We start from the raw sequence: 15,829 nt of genomic DNA on the forward strand, positions 1-15,829 counted from the left end.
CTTCCGTTTTTCACAGCTCCCTCTAGCTGACAGTATGGCAAAAGTGGAAGCAGGAAGGCAAGTTGGTGTATCTAGTACATATTTTTGAAAGTCTTTATTCCTTAGCATAACAACTATTGCAAACCAGGATAGCAAACCAGGAAGGGAAGGAGAACTTCAAGCCTTGTGTTCATGACCCAGAAATGATGACAATCAGAGTTGAGCCATAAGGTCTAGTCGCTGGACATTCAGCCTGTGATTCCTAATTAGGCAAGATAGCTTGCCTTAGTATATATCAAAACTGCATGTTTAAATTGAGAATTCTTTTTATGAGAATAAAACTCCAGTGCTTGATATGCTGATGTTCTCTCTATGATGTTCACATAGGGTTGATACAGTCCAAGCCATATATATTTATATCTAACTGTGCCTGTTGTATGTGTTTAACAACTTGGAACTGCTATTCCCAGTGACAGGACATCGTCTTGTTGGTGAATGCTTTCTGAGGGACAAAGAGTGACCAAGATGTTGCCCTTATGGAAGTCTGGATGCCATCCTAGGAGTCTTATAAAAGTTTTACTGACCCCTGGTGGAAGACACAAACATTCTGCCCTGCTAGCTTGTCTTGGTAACTTCTGTTTTCTCCAAAGACTTTCATCCCTTTAGCAATGCATGGCCTTCTACAGACTCAAACCTCAGGCGTAAAACAAGACATGGGAAGAAATGATCACAATAAATCTGGCTCTATGGTGTAATTTACTAGAGGAAGAAGTGGCTAAATTTGTGTGGGTCCCTATTAACGGGTGTAGATCTGTTTAATAGATGGGTGAGAGAGAGAAAATAAGAGATGGAAACATCAACTATGGAAGGTGATGAAATCAGGAAGTCACCCACTATTCGAGCCAATGTTTCCCATTAGACTGTAACACATTTTATTATGCAGTAGTCTGTCAATGCTCCCTTGACCCGCCCTTTTTTTCTTTTTATAACTTCTGATACCCAATAGAACCAAGTTTGTCTTATCTTCTGTCAGCAGAATTTTTTTAATCACCTGACCCTTCTAGGTTACTATGGAACAATAATTACTGATGCTCACAATGGTAACTGTGAGACCCCGTAGGATCATAACTGCCAACTTGCTGGAGGGAAGTTATATCATGTCTAGTCCTATTTCAATGATTTAAGTGCACTTCATGATTGTCAAAAATTAAAGTTAGTGAACCATGTATAGTATATTTTATTTTCAGAGAGAGAGCGAGAGTATGCAAGTGGGGAAGGGGCAGAGGGAGAGGGAGAGAGAGAGAATCCCAAGCAGGCTCTGCAAACGTCAGTCACCCAGGCACCCCATGGGGTAACTTGTTATTAGCACAGTATATAAGATGGACTCTAGAGGTAGTTATTTGAATGGTGTGTTGTAGAGGGCGCCTAGGTGGCTTAGTTTGTTGAGCATCTGACTCTTGATTTCAGCTCGGGCCTAGATCTGACAGTCTGTGGGTTCAAGCCCTGTGTTAGGCTCTGCACTGACAGTGCAGAGCCTGCTTGAGATTCTCTCTCCCCCTCATTCTCTGTCCTTTCCCTAATTGCACTTGTGTTCGTTCTCTCTCTCTCTCTCTCTCTCTCTCTCTCTCTCAAACAAACAAACAAACAAAAAAACATTGAATGCTCCCTTGGATGCTCCAAGCTTGTCTGATCAAATTTCTTCTATTCCTATGAACCCTAGATTCTTGAAGTCTTAAGGGGAAGTCTTCAGGTCAATTTCACAGAGACTGGCCTTTCTAAAGAAGTAAAAACGCACACATACGTCTACAAAATTCTGCATGTCTGGAGACTCATTCTGAGAACTTACAATCTAAACAAACAAAACCATTCCTCTAATTATAAACTGTGCCTAACTTTAGGTCCACCCTAGGACATCAACCTCCCAGTAATTCTAGCTCAATTTCTGTCTCCTTACACTTCTGTAGTCTTCATTTCCCAGAGACTGATCACATTGTGGAAGTGCAAATAGCTCGGGAACTATAAGAGAAAGTTATGAAGAAGGCTAGTATTTAAACATATTTTGGTACATTTATATGTAAATTTCAGTATAAGCTTTGTCTCTCTCAAAATCTGAATATTTAAGTGTCACAAAAGTAGACTAAAAATATACTTTCTGGCTTTAAGTAAGCCTTGAGAAGGGAATTGCCCACAGAACCATAATTCATGATTTCTCTAATTGTTCTCTCCTACTGGGGATTTTAGCCTGAGTTAGCCTACCTTAGCTGCTGGCCCAATAATTCCTTACCATGCGGGGAAAAAAATGCAGACTTTAGTCTTATTTAAGCCTGGAGAAGCCTGGTTCCTTTCTTGTTCTTTTAGGCCTGTGGGGACTTGTTGCTAATGGGAAACCCCAGTCAAAGACTTCTCCAGGCGCAATGCAGACAGGCCTCACTACTTTGTAAAATGTCTCCTCCCCACTAGTTCTTGTCCTGACCCCACCCCTGACCACCTCTCCATCTAAGCTCACATCTGACCTGTTACCCCCCCGCCCCTTGGCTTGTCTGATGTTGGAACTCTTTGCAACAGGAACTGCCGATTGCTATAAATTCCATGCTGCTTTGACAAGGAGAATGCTAATCCTTTCGAGTTTAAGAGCCCACCAGATCTGCTTTAGGGGGAGACCACTTACATCACCTGGAGGGCGTGAGACTCTACTGTAGTCCTGACCACATGAAGGAGCCCTGGATGGGGGGAAGGGGCCCCTGAGAATGAGCTCCCGCTTGGCCCACAGCCCAGTTCCGGTAATCGTGGATACTGCCTCCTGGCTGTGACCTGGAGAACCTTTCTGATATTTCCCTGTCTGGTCGGGTGTTACAGTGTCAGTCTTATAGCCGTCCAACTGTATACACTTCTATTTGTGCAGGATATTTACTTAATGAGCTGCATTCCGTTGGAGGCAGGGGAGTAGAGTTGTCGAACAAAAGAGCTTTGGAGCCTGACCACCTGGATCCAGTTACAGTTCTACCCCAGACTGGCTGTGACGTTAGGCAAGTTCATTAAGGGGTGTAAGCCTCAGTTTCCCCATCATCCCCCCAACACACATACACAATGATAATAACTACTTCAGATGTACATGAAATAATGTATATAAAACACTTAATCAGTGCCCAGCACCTAGGAGGAGGGACTTAGTAAATGTTAAATGGCATAAGGGCCTCCCCACCCCATCCCTTACCACTTCCCCAGCAGCCCCTTAGAGTAAAAGTGACTCGGTTTCACATTCTGTTTTTTCAGCAGTTTTGTCTCCCAGAATTTGAATTAATGTCCTTCATGATTAAGATTGACATTTCAGCAAATCATGCTGAAGTGTTCCAGTGGCTGGGAAAGGACATGTTCATTCATTCATTTACCCACTCAATAAATATTTATTGAATGCCTACTATGTCCCAGGGAGGGCACTGGGCACTGGGCATGCACCATGTGAGGTAAATGGACCACATGCTAGCCTTTAGAGTAAAGTTTACTCAGGGAGAGGATGGTGAGCAGGAAAATAAACTAATTAAGTTAATGCCAAACTCTTGTGCTACTCAGGAAACAAACAGTGCCCTGACATGGAGGCGTTACTTAAACAGAGTACTCAGGAAGACTTCCTTGAGGAGGCATTTAAGCCCATACAGGAAGGACTTGCAAGGACTGAGGGGAGCAGAGGGAGGGAGTGGGAAGAGAAGCCTTCAGAGGGACAAAAGAGCAGATGCCAACATCTGAAGGTCAGATAAACTAGGCTGCCTGATCTAGGCATAGGAAACGGGACCAAGTGGCTGGCATTTTGTGAATAAGACACCCAGGTCCTGCATTCAAGCAGCTTCTGCCAAAGGAACCTGTTTGTGACGATAGGTTTGTTCGTTTTCCACATAACAAAGGAAGCTCAGAAAAACTGAGGCGAGGCACTGGGGGAGAATCAAGCCCATATCCTCTATTCTTTTCCAACCCTCCAACCACCCCACTTATTAAGCCTCTCCTTAATGCTTTCATCCTCGATAGAACTGACATTTCTGGGCTCCAGAAGTCAATCCCAGCATCTTTAAGCCATTATTGTGTGTATTCTTCTATATGCCTATCCCCCTTATAGGAGAATAGTCCCAGAAGAAGCGGACCATGTCTTATTATCTTTGTAACCAGCATCTGGAATTATGCCTGACCCTTTACATGTTTGTTGAATGAATGAATCTTCACTAAATTTATTGTACTCATTGTTGCCAGGCAATATGCTAAGTGCTTTAAGTATATTAACTCAACTAATCCTCTTTATATTACCTAAAGATATGTACTATTGTTAGCAATACCTCACAGAAGAAATGGAGGCACAGAGGGGTTACGTAACTCACATAGCTCTTAGAACTAGAAGGAGTTGAGCTAGGATTTGAACCCAGCCGGCCTGGGTGCCAAAGCCCCTCCCCTCCCCCCTAGCTGTTAACTTAGTCACAGCAGAGCTTCTCAAACTACTAGGCATGAAAATCAACCGAAGAACATGTTAAAATACACATTCCAGGGCCCCCCTTACACAGATTTCTGATTCAGTACTTGTGTTAGGTTCTGTTGCTGCATAACAAATTAACCCCAAGTAGAGGCTTAAAACAGCAAATGTTTATTATCTCCTACTTTCTGTGAGTCAGTAATCCAGGCACAGGTGAGTTGGGTTCTCTGGCACTGAGTCTTTCACAAGGCTTCCATCAGGAGGTCAGAGGCCGCTGTCGTTTCAAGGCTTGACTAGGGAAGCTCCAATCCCACGCTCACTCACATGGCTGTTGGTGGACCTCAGGTTTTCACTGGCTGTTGACCTGAGACATCAGTTCTTTGCCACATGGGCCTCCCCAAAACGCTGTTCACAGCCTGACAGCAGGCTTCTCTCAAAGTGAATGAGAGACCGCATTCAGGACTATAGCCAAATCTTTTTGTAACCTCCTCTGGGAAGTGACATCCTATCACTTCTGCCTCGTCTTAGACATTGCCTACCACAGTAGTATGGTGGGGACCCAAGAATTTGTATTTCTACCAAGCTCTCAAGAGATGGTGATGCAGCCAGTAGAGGACCACACTTTGAGTAGCACCAGTGTGCTACCCTGGGAGGGAGGAAGAGAGAGGCTGGGAGGGAGGGAGGAAATGGGCAAACCAATGAATACTTACCTATTTACCTAGGGCCCCTCTCCACCTTGGTCAGTCTCACTGTCACCTATACCCCCTAGGCCCTATGAAAAAGTGCCAAGAAGTTGACTGTGAACTTAGAAAAACCGATGTCCACAGTGTCACTCCTTGGATAAGGATAGCCTGAGCTGAAGTGGATTCATCCTGTTTTCCACCTCCTACAGTCCTATGTTAAGGGATGTAAAACATTCCCCAAAAGCCAAAAACCTTGCCTAGTGAGTTACAGTCTCACAGAGCAAAGAGGGATGATTTTTAGAGTTTCTCTTTCCTGCTCCCTGCGTTTAAAAAAATACAGTGCAAGGAGGACCCTTTAACTCCACTAGGGTCTTTAAGAGCCTGACCAAACAGTGATGGCCAAATCCAAGGAGACTTGCTCTTCCTACCCAAGTTAAACTGGGCTCTCCAGTCGGTCTTGCCCTGGAGTAACTTCTCTCACTTCCCAAACCAGGCCCCGTTTGGGCCGCCTGCTGCCAGGAAGAGGCAGGAGAAATCAGCTCCAGGAGCAGGGCCTCAGCTCCTGCAACTCCAGAAACTTCGTGCGAGGCACACTCCCCCTTCCCTGCCTGGATGGAAGTGGAGGGTGTGCTGGTGCCGAACAGCTGCTCAGGGTGCAGGGAAGCAAATGTTACTAAATATATGTTCTTGCTGTATACTGGCACGTCAAGAAAAATTATATCTCCTTGTTCTCCACTTGGGTGTTCTTTAAAAAAAATTCTTCACACAAGCACAGTGCACCTCTCAACTCCTGCCCCTGACTGAAGAATCCAATTGCAGTCTAATTTATTTTTCTCCCCACACCCTTAAAATAAATGCCCTCTTGTCACATTCTGACAGCTTCTGGTGCATTCTACCACTCCCACCACATCCACGGCTTGGTCTCAGAGTCTCTTAGCCTTTCAGGCTTGTTTTCAACACCAGTCTTTCTCAGGGAGGCACTCAGGGTAACGCGCTTGAGATTGCCAGGGAGGGAGTCTCTTTAAGATGCAAGCAAGTTACCCCCAAGTTAGTGCCTTCTGTCATTCCTGCCTAAACCATAAATCAATTTCCAGAACACTATAAAAATATTACATGTATTATATGCGTATGACATTTGTGTGTGTGCAGAAGTATGACCTTAAATCAGATCATTAACATTATGTTGTCTGGGATGTTTCTATCAGGAAACTAAGTTACTCTGTTCATTCCTTGCCCAAGATTCTGTAGTAATGCTGCTCCCACCTTATTTCAATTGCTGGTTTACACATCAGAAGCCTCAGAAGGCTGTTAACTTCATAAGAACGAGGATGATCTACTTTTCACCCATTTCCTGGACACCTAGCATGGCACCCTGACACCCTGTGAAGTGCTCCTTAAATTTGTGTTGGATGAATGAATGGAGTGAATCCCTAATTTTTTTATCTTTTTTTTTTTTAATGTTTATTTATTTTTGAGACAGAGAGAGACAGAGCTGAACGGGGGAGGGTCAGAGAGAGAGGGAGACACAGAATCTGAAACAGGCTCCAGGCTCTGAGCTGTCAGCACAGAGCCCGACGCGGGGCTTGAACCCACGGACCGTGAGATCATGACCTGAGCCGAAGTCGGACGCTTAACCGACTGAGCCACCCAGGCGCCCCGAGTGAATCCCTAATTTAATGTAGTGCAAATTTACTAAGAGTTTCAGAAGAGAAAAGAATTTTTTAAAAGATTTCTAAGTAATCTCTACACCCAAAGTGGGGCTCAAACCCACAGCCCCGCGATCAAGAGTCTCACATTCCACATACTGAGAAAAGACAGTTTTTAAAGGGTTGGAAACAAATACCACCTGAAAATTAATTAGCCTGATAAATCATCTTTGAAATGACACAGGCTGATAGGGAATGGGATTTTCTTTACAGTAAGTTGATTTTCACTCATTTTAGAATCAGTAGGAGGTGGCACACATTTAGAATTACTATATTTCCGTAAGCCCATTCGCCTCATTCTCACTAGGTTTGCTACTAGCTAGGGCTTATTTTTAAGACTAAATCCTTCACCCAAGTGTTCAATTTATTTGGCTCTAAGGAGCGGTCATTAACTGTCCCAGAATGAGTGTGCCCACAGTAATGGAGTGGCCCCCTGGCCACCAAGTTCTGCATCCCAGCCATCTTCCTGGCCCTGCTCCAGGTCTCCTGAGGTGGCTGGGCTTGGAGGCGAGCTGCCAAGGTCCAAGGCTGTGTGCGCGTGTGTGCGTGTCTCCTCTGGCTTCGTGGCCAGTATCATCAATAAACTGCTTCCCACTTTAAACCTTTTAAAATAAAGGTTTCTCTTGTTGGACAAGAAAAGAGGAAATTTACTATGAAACTATACTGCCAGAGAAAACCAGTTTTACCCCTTAGAAGCTGGAATGATTTTTTCCTACAATAACTCTAAAGTCTGAGAGTGATTTGGCTCTTGATGGCCCCGTGGTCAAGAGAAGAGAGGGAGTCTTCTCCCTTTCCCCCACCCCACCTCCAACTACAGCTGTGTGTCTAGTCAACCACGTGAACACAACTTCACCGGTGGGAGGGATCTACATGTCTATACATTCCTCGTCCTCCTGCAGACACTCCTTTCCCTGTCTTACAAACAATAACTGATACATTTTTAAAAGTTTCTAATTTTGATTCTGAAATGATCATAAAGAGTAAACTTTAAAAAACAGATTGACAAAATACGATAGTAGTAGATACAGAATTACACTTTTCCATTCTCTGGCTAGTTTCTGATTCAAGTAACAGCACACTCAAACTCAAACGGGCTTACACAACTTACCTTATTGCTAGCTTCTCACTTAACAGGTGGTCTAGAAGTTGGCATTGGTCGGAGGAGAAGGTCAGCAATGCCAAGAAGAATCCAGGGGTTTTCTGGCTTCCCATTTTACCATTTATTTTTCTTTTTTTCCGAAAAATGTTTTTAAAGTAAACTCTACACTCCACACGGGGCTTAAACTCACAACCCCAAGATCAAAAGTCACATGTTCCACTGACTGAGCCAGCCAGGTACCCTCACCCCTGGCATTTTGCCATTTTTAACGTGTCAGTGAGATCTGCAACAATGATACAATATGTCTACCCCAGTTCCAGGCATTCTGTCTTCACATAACCCCAACCAAAAGCTGGAAGCAAGGGGAACCACAGCAGCTCTGGCTGTGTCACTCTCTTTCTTATTAAAGAGGAAACTTGTCCCAGAACATCCCACCCCACCCCAACATTCCCCTTACATCTCATTGACCAGAAACAAGTTACATGGTTACCAATCACCAGCAAAAGAGAATACAATAACCATGGTTGTCCGTATTCATCTGGGCTCTGCAGAGAAAAAGAACCCATAGAAGATATACGTGTATTTATATTTATATATACATGTTATATTTTTGCTTACAAAGAGATCTGTTATAAGGAATTGGCTTACATGATTATCAAGGCTGGCAAGTCCCAAGATCTGCAGTCGGCAAGCTGGAGACTCAGGAGAGACGATGGTGTACATTCTAGTCACAGACCAAGTTTGATTCTGAAGACAAGAGAAGACAGTCACAGAGAATTTTCTTTTACTCTGCCTGTTCTAGTCAGGCCTCCAATCGACTGGATGAGGCTCACCCACAGTGGGAAGACCAATCTGTTCTACTAAGCCAACTGGTTCAAATGTTAATTTCATTTACAGACACTCCCAGTTGAGCCAAATATCTGGGCACGCCATGGCCCAGTCAAGTTGACACAACTTAAGCAGCACAGTGACTTAGACTGAGAATAGTCCAGCAGAGCCGAGCCTGCTTTCCCTAGCATGTTACTGCTCAATACCGAAACAAAATTTTGATTGTGTTAGCAGAGAAGAAAAATGGATAATGGATAGGCCACAGATAGTGTCTTCTGCAGTTATTTATGTGTTTACGGAAATTAAGGTTTTAAAAGCGGGTTAACAACAAACCCAAAAGAAATTTGGTTCATACCGCCATTTCCCTGGGGCATCAAAAAATGAGAATAAGTGGTATTTTGGGGGGATCATTTGGGTATGGACATGCTTGAGGTCTCTTGGGAGATCTACTAGTTTGGGGTCTAGTTGTTTTTCAGGGCTACAAGGTGTTTAGCTTTTTGAGTATACCCTATTCCATCCCATTTGTATACTGAAACTACAGTAAAGGTATTCCTTATTTATTTTTTTAAGAGGGGAGGAAGGGGAAGACAGAGAGGGAGAGAGAGAATCTTAAGTGTGTTCACAGTGGAGCCCCATGTGGAGCTTGATCTCAACACTGTGAGATTATGACCTGAGCCAAAAACAAGAGTCAGACGCTTAACCGCTTAACCAACTGAGCCACCCAGGCGCCCCGAGGTGTTTCTTTGAAAGCAATTTTAGTATTATCTGTGTATTTTCCCTTTGCCTTCACTTAGGAAAAGCTATTTTGCTAAGATAACCCGGACTCTGTGACAGGCCTAAGCATATAGCTGTATCAAGATCCATAGTCGTCACCTTTTCTATACCAGTAATCTCCTCCACAAATCTTCTTCCTAATTTTATTGCCTGTTTTCAAAATGGAGGCTATAGGTGGAAGTTAGGAAGAGTCGAATTTCCAGATGACTGAGGAATAGTAGAAAGAAATGTGATTCTACAATTAACGTTGATTCATTTGCTTTGCTGGGGAACACTTCTCACGAAAGAATGACTTCATAATGCCATTGTGAGGAGAAAACGACCTAACAAGGGTAAAGCACTGTGTCCAGTAGTAAGCTTCCGATAAATGTTATGTATTATTATCCTGATGCTAAGAAAAATAACACTTGTTCAGAAAAATTTTATTTTTACCAGTCATGTTCTTGTAGAAAATTCAGAAAACGTAGATAAGCAAAGAAAGGATAAAAATAACCTGTAATTCCATTATCAAGTGATTATATATACATGCACTTCAAACATCTTTCCATTCACGTTTATACATTTTTGACTAAAGGTGAGACAATATTGAACAATGCTGCTTTGCAACTGAAAGCCTCTCTTATGATGCATTTCACACATTATTTCATATTGATATACAGTTTCGCTGCATGATTTTTTGTGTTCAGAGAGTTGCTCCACATTTTGCTCAGGCAATCCCCTATTGGACATTTAAGTTATGAAAATATTTCTACATAAAAAGGAATTGGATGGTGCAGAACTTCGCAATATTCAGTTTTTTATACTCCAGTAAGCGCTCCCCTTTACAGCATGTCCCTCGGTCCAGCAACTGAGGAACGCACGATCTTAGCGTGTTCTCTCAATTGCTTCCAAGCCCTTCTTTTGTGTATTACTAGAGGAGTGTTGAATTGCTCTTATCCTCAAGTAAGTTTCCAGAGCATTCAGAGGACTGGAAGACCTATTCCTTATGACTGTTCATGGCACCTCTGGAAGCACAGGCAGGGGAACCTGGCAAAGGACAACGCTGTTAGCAGTGCTTATTGAGAGTCTCTAGAACAATACTTCTAGAAACCTGGACAGAGTCCCCTGGGCGTGAAGTTACAAATGGCTAGTCCAAAGCCACAGTAATGCCTGCTGCATTCAACACCTCTGAGGAGCTACTTCCTGGAGCCATCTTAAATCCTCCCCTTCCCTTGCAACTACGGAAGCCAAATGTGGGTTTTAATCCGAGGAATTTCAGCAGATAGATTGACTTTGGTACATTTTCATTACCAAAACTATAGCACATGCTCGGGTGACTTCAGAATGTGACCACTTATTGATCAACAGATAGTTAGTGTGTATTTGGGGGTGAGAGAGGATACCCCTAGCACGTATCCCATTAATTAACCTGAGCCATACGAGTTATCTGAATAATTTCCACACTGACAAAAATTGGCATTTTCGTTACCTATTTATTACATTCTCTTTTTTATGTTTTTATTTTTCTAAGATTTCTTATGAGTGTGAAAATATGATTATACAAGTCAAGCACCTGGCTCGGTACCTCATGTATAAGGCACACAATACACGAGATCTCTTTCCTTTTCTGCTCTTATAAGGGGTTACAGCTTACAAAGCACTTTGATGCCCATCATTCATTTGGTCTTGTAAACCCTGACAGGGTGGCACATCTATGTCCATTCTATGTACGAGAAGGTATTTAAATCTAGCTGTGTTAATCCTACTTCCTGTTTCAGATTATGAATTATTTCAAGACAAATGCCTTCCCTATGTTTGTTTCTACCAGATAGTTCAACATGTCAGAGTTCAATAAATAATACATGGCAACAGTGAGAATTTTTTTTCTATTGAAATCCATCTTAAATGGGGGTTGTAGCTGTTTTTTGCCTCCAGAAGTTTTGCTGCTGATAGAAAGAGACAAAGTACCCTTTCTAATGTGAATTTATGGAATGATTGTCTGCCCATAAAAAATTATTCTCCAGCTTGGAGCAATTAAAGTGGTCTCTCTCCTCTCCAAATTAATGTAATTAATACTATAGTCTTGGTTGTTTATCATGTCTTGATAATATCACAAGGGAATGAAAATATTGGCTCTTTTATCCCTTTAAATAGCTGAGATGGAACTGTTCAGGCTCTAATGTTACAACAGCTGTTTCTCATGTCCCAGAATATAATTGGTTGGTACTGAGGTTACTAAATTGTAAGAAACTGACTTTGGCTTTATGCTTGCCTACTTTTGGTGGAAGGAAGGATGGGAAATGTTAGCTTTCTCTTGTAATGAAAAGGCAAAACCTTTTCCAATGAAATGGCAGCTTCCGGGTCTCATCTGTGTAATTTTCTTTACCAACCCACTGTCTCCTGGTTTGCTGCATGACACGGCTGGGAAAGCAAGACCATTCTAGCTAGCTTCCCTCCTAATTAGCTCTCAACCCAACACAGCTGGTCGAAATGTATCAGGGCTTTCCCACGAGGGCCTCTTTCTGGAAGTCATTGTAAAGTGGTCTGGTCTCCAATGGCAAATTCAATAGGGGATTTGAGACCATAATTATCCCAAATCAGCTGTAGAAGGGAGGTTCTTTTATCTGAATATCTTTATGGCTTAGGGCAGTTGTTCTCAAAGTGTCATCCCTGGATCAGCACCAACAGCATCACCTAGGAACTGACTAGACATTCAGATTCTCAGGGCCACCCTGGAACTATTGAATCAGAAAGTCTGGAAGAGGCAGGAACTAGCAGTCTGTTTTAACAAGCTCTCCGCGTGATTCTGATGCATACTGCATTTTTCAGACCCACTGGTTTAGGGTCTCACCAGGTTTTCCTGGTTTGTGATGGCCGACTGCCAGCCTATCTACTGCCTACCGCCGTTAGTCTCTCACAAAATAGAGCGTATGGCACTTTTACATACGTGTAAAGTTCATACTCCTTTACACCAGCCTCCTCAGAGCAAACTCACTCACTCATTGACACTCTCTTTTCCTCATTTGTTTCTGGAGTTGCAGGGCACAGCCGCAGTCTGTAATGTACAAACAAATCGTACGGCAATCTTGTTAAAATGCAGGTTCTGATTTAGCACGGCCAAAGTGGGGTTCCGACCCCCTGCCTTTCTAACAAGTTCCAAGGGGCTGCTGCTGGTCCAGAGATCACGCAGAGACTGGAGGAGGTGGCATCTAATTGTGAAACCAAGTAGGCACGGGAAAAACTACAAACCGTCCTAAAAACCTTTGTCAGTACAAATGAGAAATCTAAGAAATAGAAGAGTTTATCAGGTCAGGACTTGAAGAGGCTTGGACGAGATCTGTCCATTGCAGAAATGTTCTTTATGTCTGCCTTCTTCCTCCCTGGGCTCCCTGAGACCCTCCCTCTCTCTTCCCTCCCTCCTCCCACACAACACCCCCCTCGCTTTCCTTCCGCCACTCCACCCCCACTCACACTTTGTTCACCTGCCTGCTCCTTTCAGACCGAAGCTGGGTTCTTTGTCAATCCTGGCACCAGTTCTCATGAACCGAAAAGCTAGAACCAGGGCCAACCCTTGCGCACGGATCTGGTGGGAAAACCAGAAGGTGGAATTTAAGGAGAAGACCTAACTTTACCACCTAGAGAAGCTTTTCCAGTTGCAAATCCAGTTGTTCACTACTGAGTTCTGATTTCCCTGGTGTTCTCCATCCAATGAGCTATATAGCTTCTCCATCGTTTCAATCTCTCCCTTTAGACGGGAAAGAAATTAAGTGTTATGTTGGATTTTTCCAGCAGCTTCCAGATTGGCAAATTTCCTTTAACCTTTGAGAATTACTTCCAAGTTTCCCTTTGAGGAAAGCTGGTGGTGTGCACAGCTGATCTCTTTACCCCCAGGTCTGGCTCCCCTAGCCTAGCTGCAGGTGTGTGAATTGGTGGAAGGGGCCACTTTGATATCTGCTGTGGAACAACAGCAAGAGAGCTTTAGAGACATGAAAAATAAAGCAAAGGGGTGATCTGTCAGCAAGGAAGAAAACCCAGGGCTTTGTTGTATGGGTAAATTCCTACTGGTTTCCTCCTGACTCTTTTTCCTCCACCATTTCTTCTTTGGTGGTTTTTCTTCCACCAGAATGTACATCCCTATAGTCTTATAATTGCCCTATAGTCTTCTTGACTTATGAGATTGGGAGAAGTATCAACTTAAATTTAGGAACAGAGGTTTTCCTTCTTTGCCGTGTTCTTATACTCTATAGGTTAACACAGTGTCACCCAACAAATATTAAGAATGCACATGAGCAGTGGTTGCACACGTATAGAAAGCACTTCTCTTGACCATAAAAGCTAACTTCTTTCTTCTCTTCCTGTGGAGGTAAGTTTAGAGGGGAAATGTAGGTATCAATATTAGGCAGAATGAGCCAACAAGAAGAGGTATGGGAAGGACATCTGCTTGGAATGCAGGAATCAGGGACAGAGCGATGGAGGAAAACTTGATTTGGAATGTAAAAAATAAGGACGGAGGTGGCATGGAGTAGTGATAAGAGAATGAGGCTTAGAGTATGTGTTCTGATCACCTGTTAGTGAGTGGCTGTAGTCAGTGGATATCCAAGTGAGTGCATAAAAGCACTGCATGGGTTAGGAAATAAGTGAAGGAAATAGAAACTACTCTAGGTATTTCAAGCAGAAGAGGATTTAAAATAGGGAAATAAGTGGTTACAAAATTGTGGGAAGGATGGCAGGGACTGAAAACAGAGGCCACCACTAGGCTTCCAGGCTTCTCCTGCAGTTACCACCCCATTTCAGGAAGCTAAAGGAAAACCACTTTCACCATTACCAGTGCTCCACAGTCCCAAATGTGGTTCCTAGACCGGCCTTCCTGGTCACCGCCAATGCTCCCATTTGATGAGACTGTGAATCAGCCAACACCAACACTGAAGATGAATGGTCCTCCTCCTTTCCACTGACCAATCTCATGAGAGTCCAACTCATTGGTAAACCCTAAATTGCATCTGGACCTAACAGCAAGGACAGACTGGGGAATGAAGTTTTCAGCTTTCTGGGCTGTAAGGTATGAGGAAAACTGGAGACAGAGGTGTGAAAATGGATGCTAACGATATATGGTGTAAGTATCAAGTACAGTGCAGAGAAGCAAGAAACACTGGTCTGCATTAGAGGAATAAGTCATGTTGGGTGAAGTCAGCTCAAAGACTGATGTCAGGGTTTTGGCAAATAATAAATTAAAAAAAATATTTCCTTCAAGCTGAAGGGAAGTCCAATGACAGAAGGAAAGGACTGTCACAAGAAACTGGCAGAGAAGGAAACATAAGTGCATGCTTCTCCCATTCATCCAATGGAAACTAACAATAGCTTCCATTCTGTCTGGCTAGGGTAGAGAAGACACTATCACAGCTTGCTCATCCCCTGAAGCCGGACCCCCACGTCTTCCTCCTGCTTATCCACCAGAAGGCCGAGACCCCTTTACCATTAGCTCTCATTCAGACTCTATGAGCTGGGACCTTCCCCTTCCTGCTCAACCCCCTAGGGTGATAAGCACATTTTCCAGCAGCTCTGGAGTCAAGGCTGCTTACAGAGACTGTGCCAACTCAAACATGTCCAGCTGGAAGTCGCTGCCTCCCAGCCTTCCTTCCCTTTCCCCTCCTCCCCACTGAAACCACAGGGGCTTCTGAACCTTCTGACAAGCAGACATGAGATAAAGTAAGAGAAGCAAGTCCCACTTCCCAGGGAGGAGCACAGATCTAGCAGAAGGGTAGCAAGTCCTAGCCTTTTAAAAACGTGGACACTCTAGAAAGTGGCACAATTGAGGTAGAAGAATAAACAAGTGTAGTGGAAGAATAACTAGCACACAGTAGAACACTCGAGCACAGCCAAAATGCTTTCACACTCCCACCTCAGCATACCCTCCACGAAATCCGGGAGTCTCTCTGTCTTACATATTGCTGTTTCCCTGTGCCTGGAACAGGATCGAGGGTGTAGCAGGCAATGCCTCACTGAGATGGAGGGCACTGTACCACGGAGAAGTCAGCACTCAGCATTCCCTGACATTCTGTAGCCTCTTTTGCAGTTCAGTTGGTCTGTATGATTATTAGTTCTGGCCAACAGGCTATGAGTGGAAATGACATGTGTCACCTCTAGGAAAGGGTAGTTAAAAGCTCTGAGCTTTCTCCACCTTTCTCTTCCTTCCCTGCAGGAACCTTGGAAACCATGTCTTGACTCAAAATACAGAACACTGGACCTCTGAGTCACTGGATGCCTCCCCTTGCCTCACCGATCTGCATCAGATTTTACATGAGTTTTGTTGGGCTACCTGAGATTTCAG

General features: G+C 43.6%; 1 long non-coding RNA gene across 1 annotated transcript in view; it reads right to left on the reverse strand.

Moving 5' to 3' along the window:
• The window catches only part of LOC132664436 (uncharacterized), a 48,542-nt gene that overhangs the window by 748 nt on the left and 31,965 nt on the right, over positions 1 to 15,829 (reverse strand). The window contains exon 4 of the long non-coding RNA XR_009603668.2: positions 8,569 to 8,667. This is a non-coding gene — a long non-coding RNA (uncharacterized LOC132664436). The remainder of the gene's footprint in view (positions 1 to 8,568; positions 8,668 to 15,829) is intronic.

The sequence above is a fragment of the Panthera onca genome, chromosome F2, assembly GCF_046562875.1.
Source record: "Panthera onca isolate mPanOnc1 chromosome F2, mPanOnc1 haplotype 2, whole genome shotgun sequence".
Taxonomy (NCBI): domain Eukaryota; kingdom Metazoa; phylum Chordata; class Mammalia; order Carnivora; family Felidae; genus Panthera; species Panthera onca.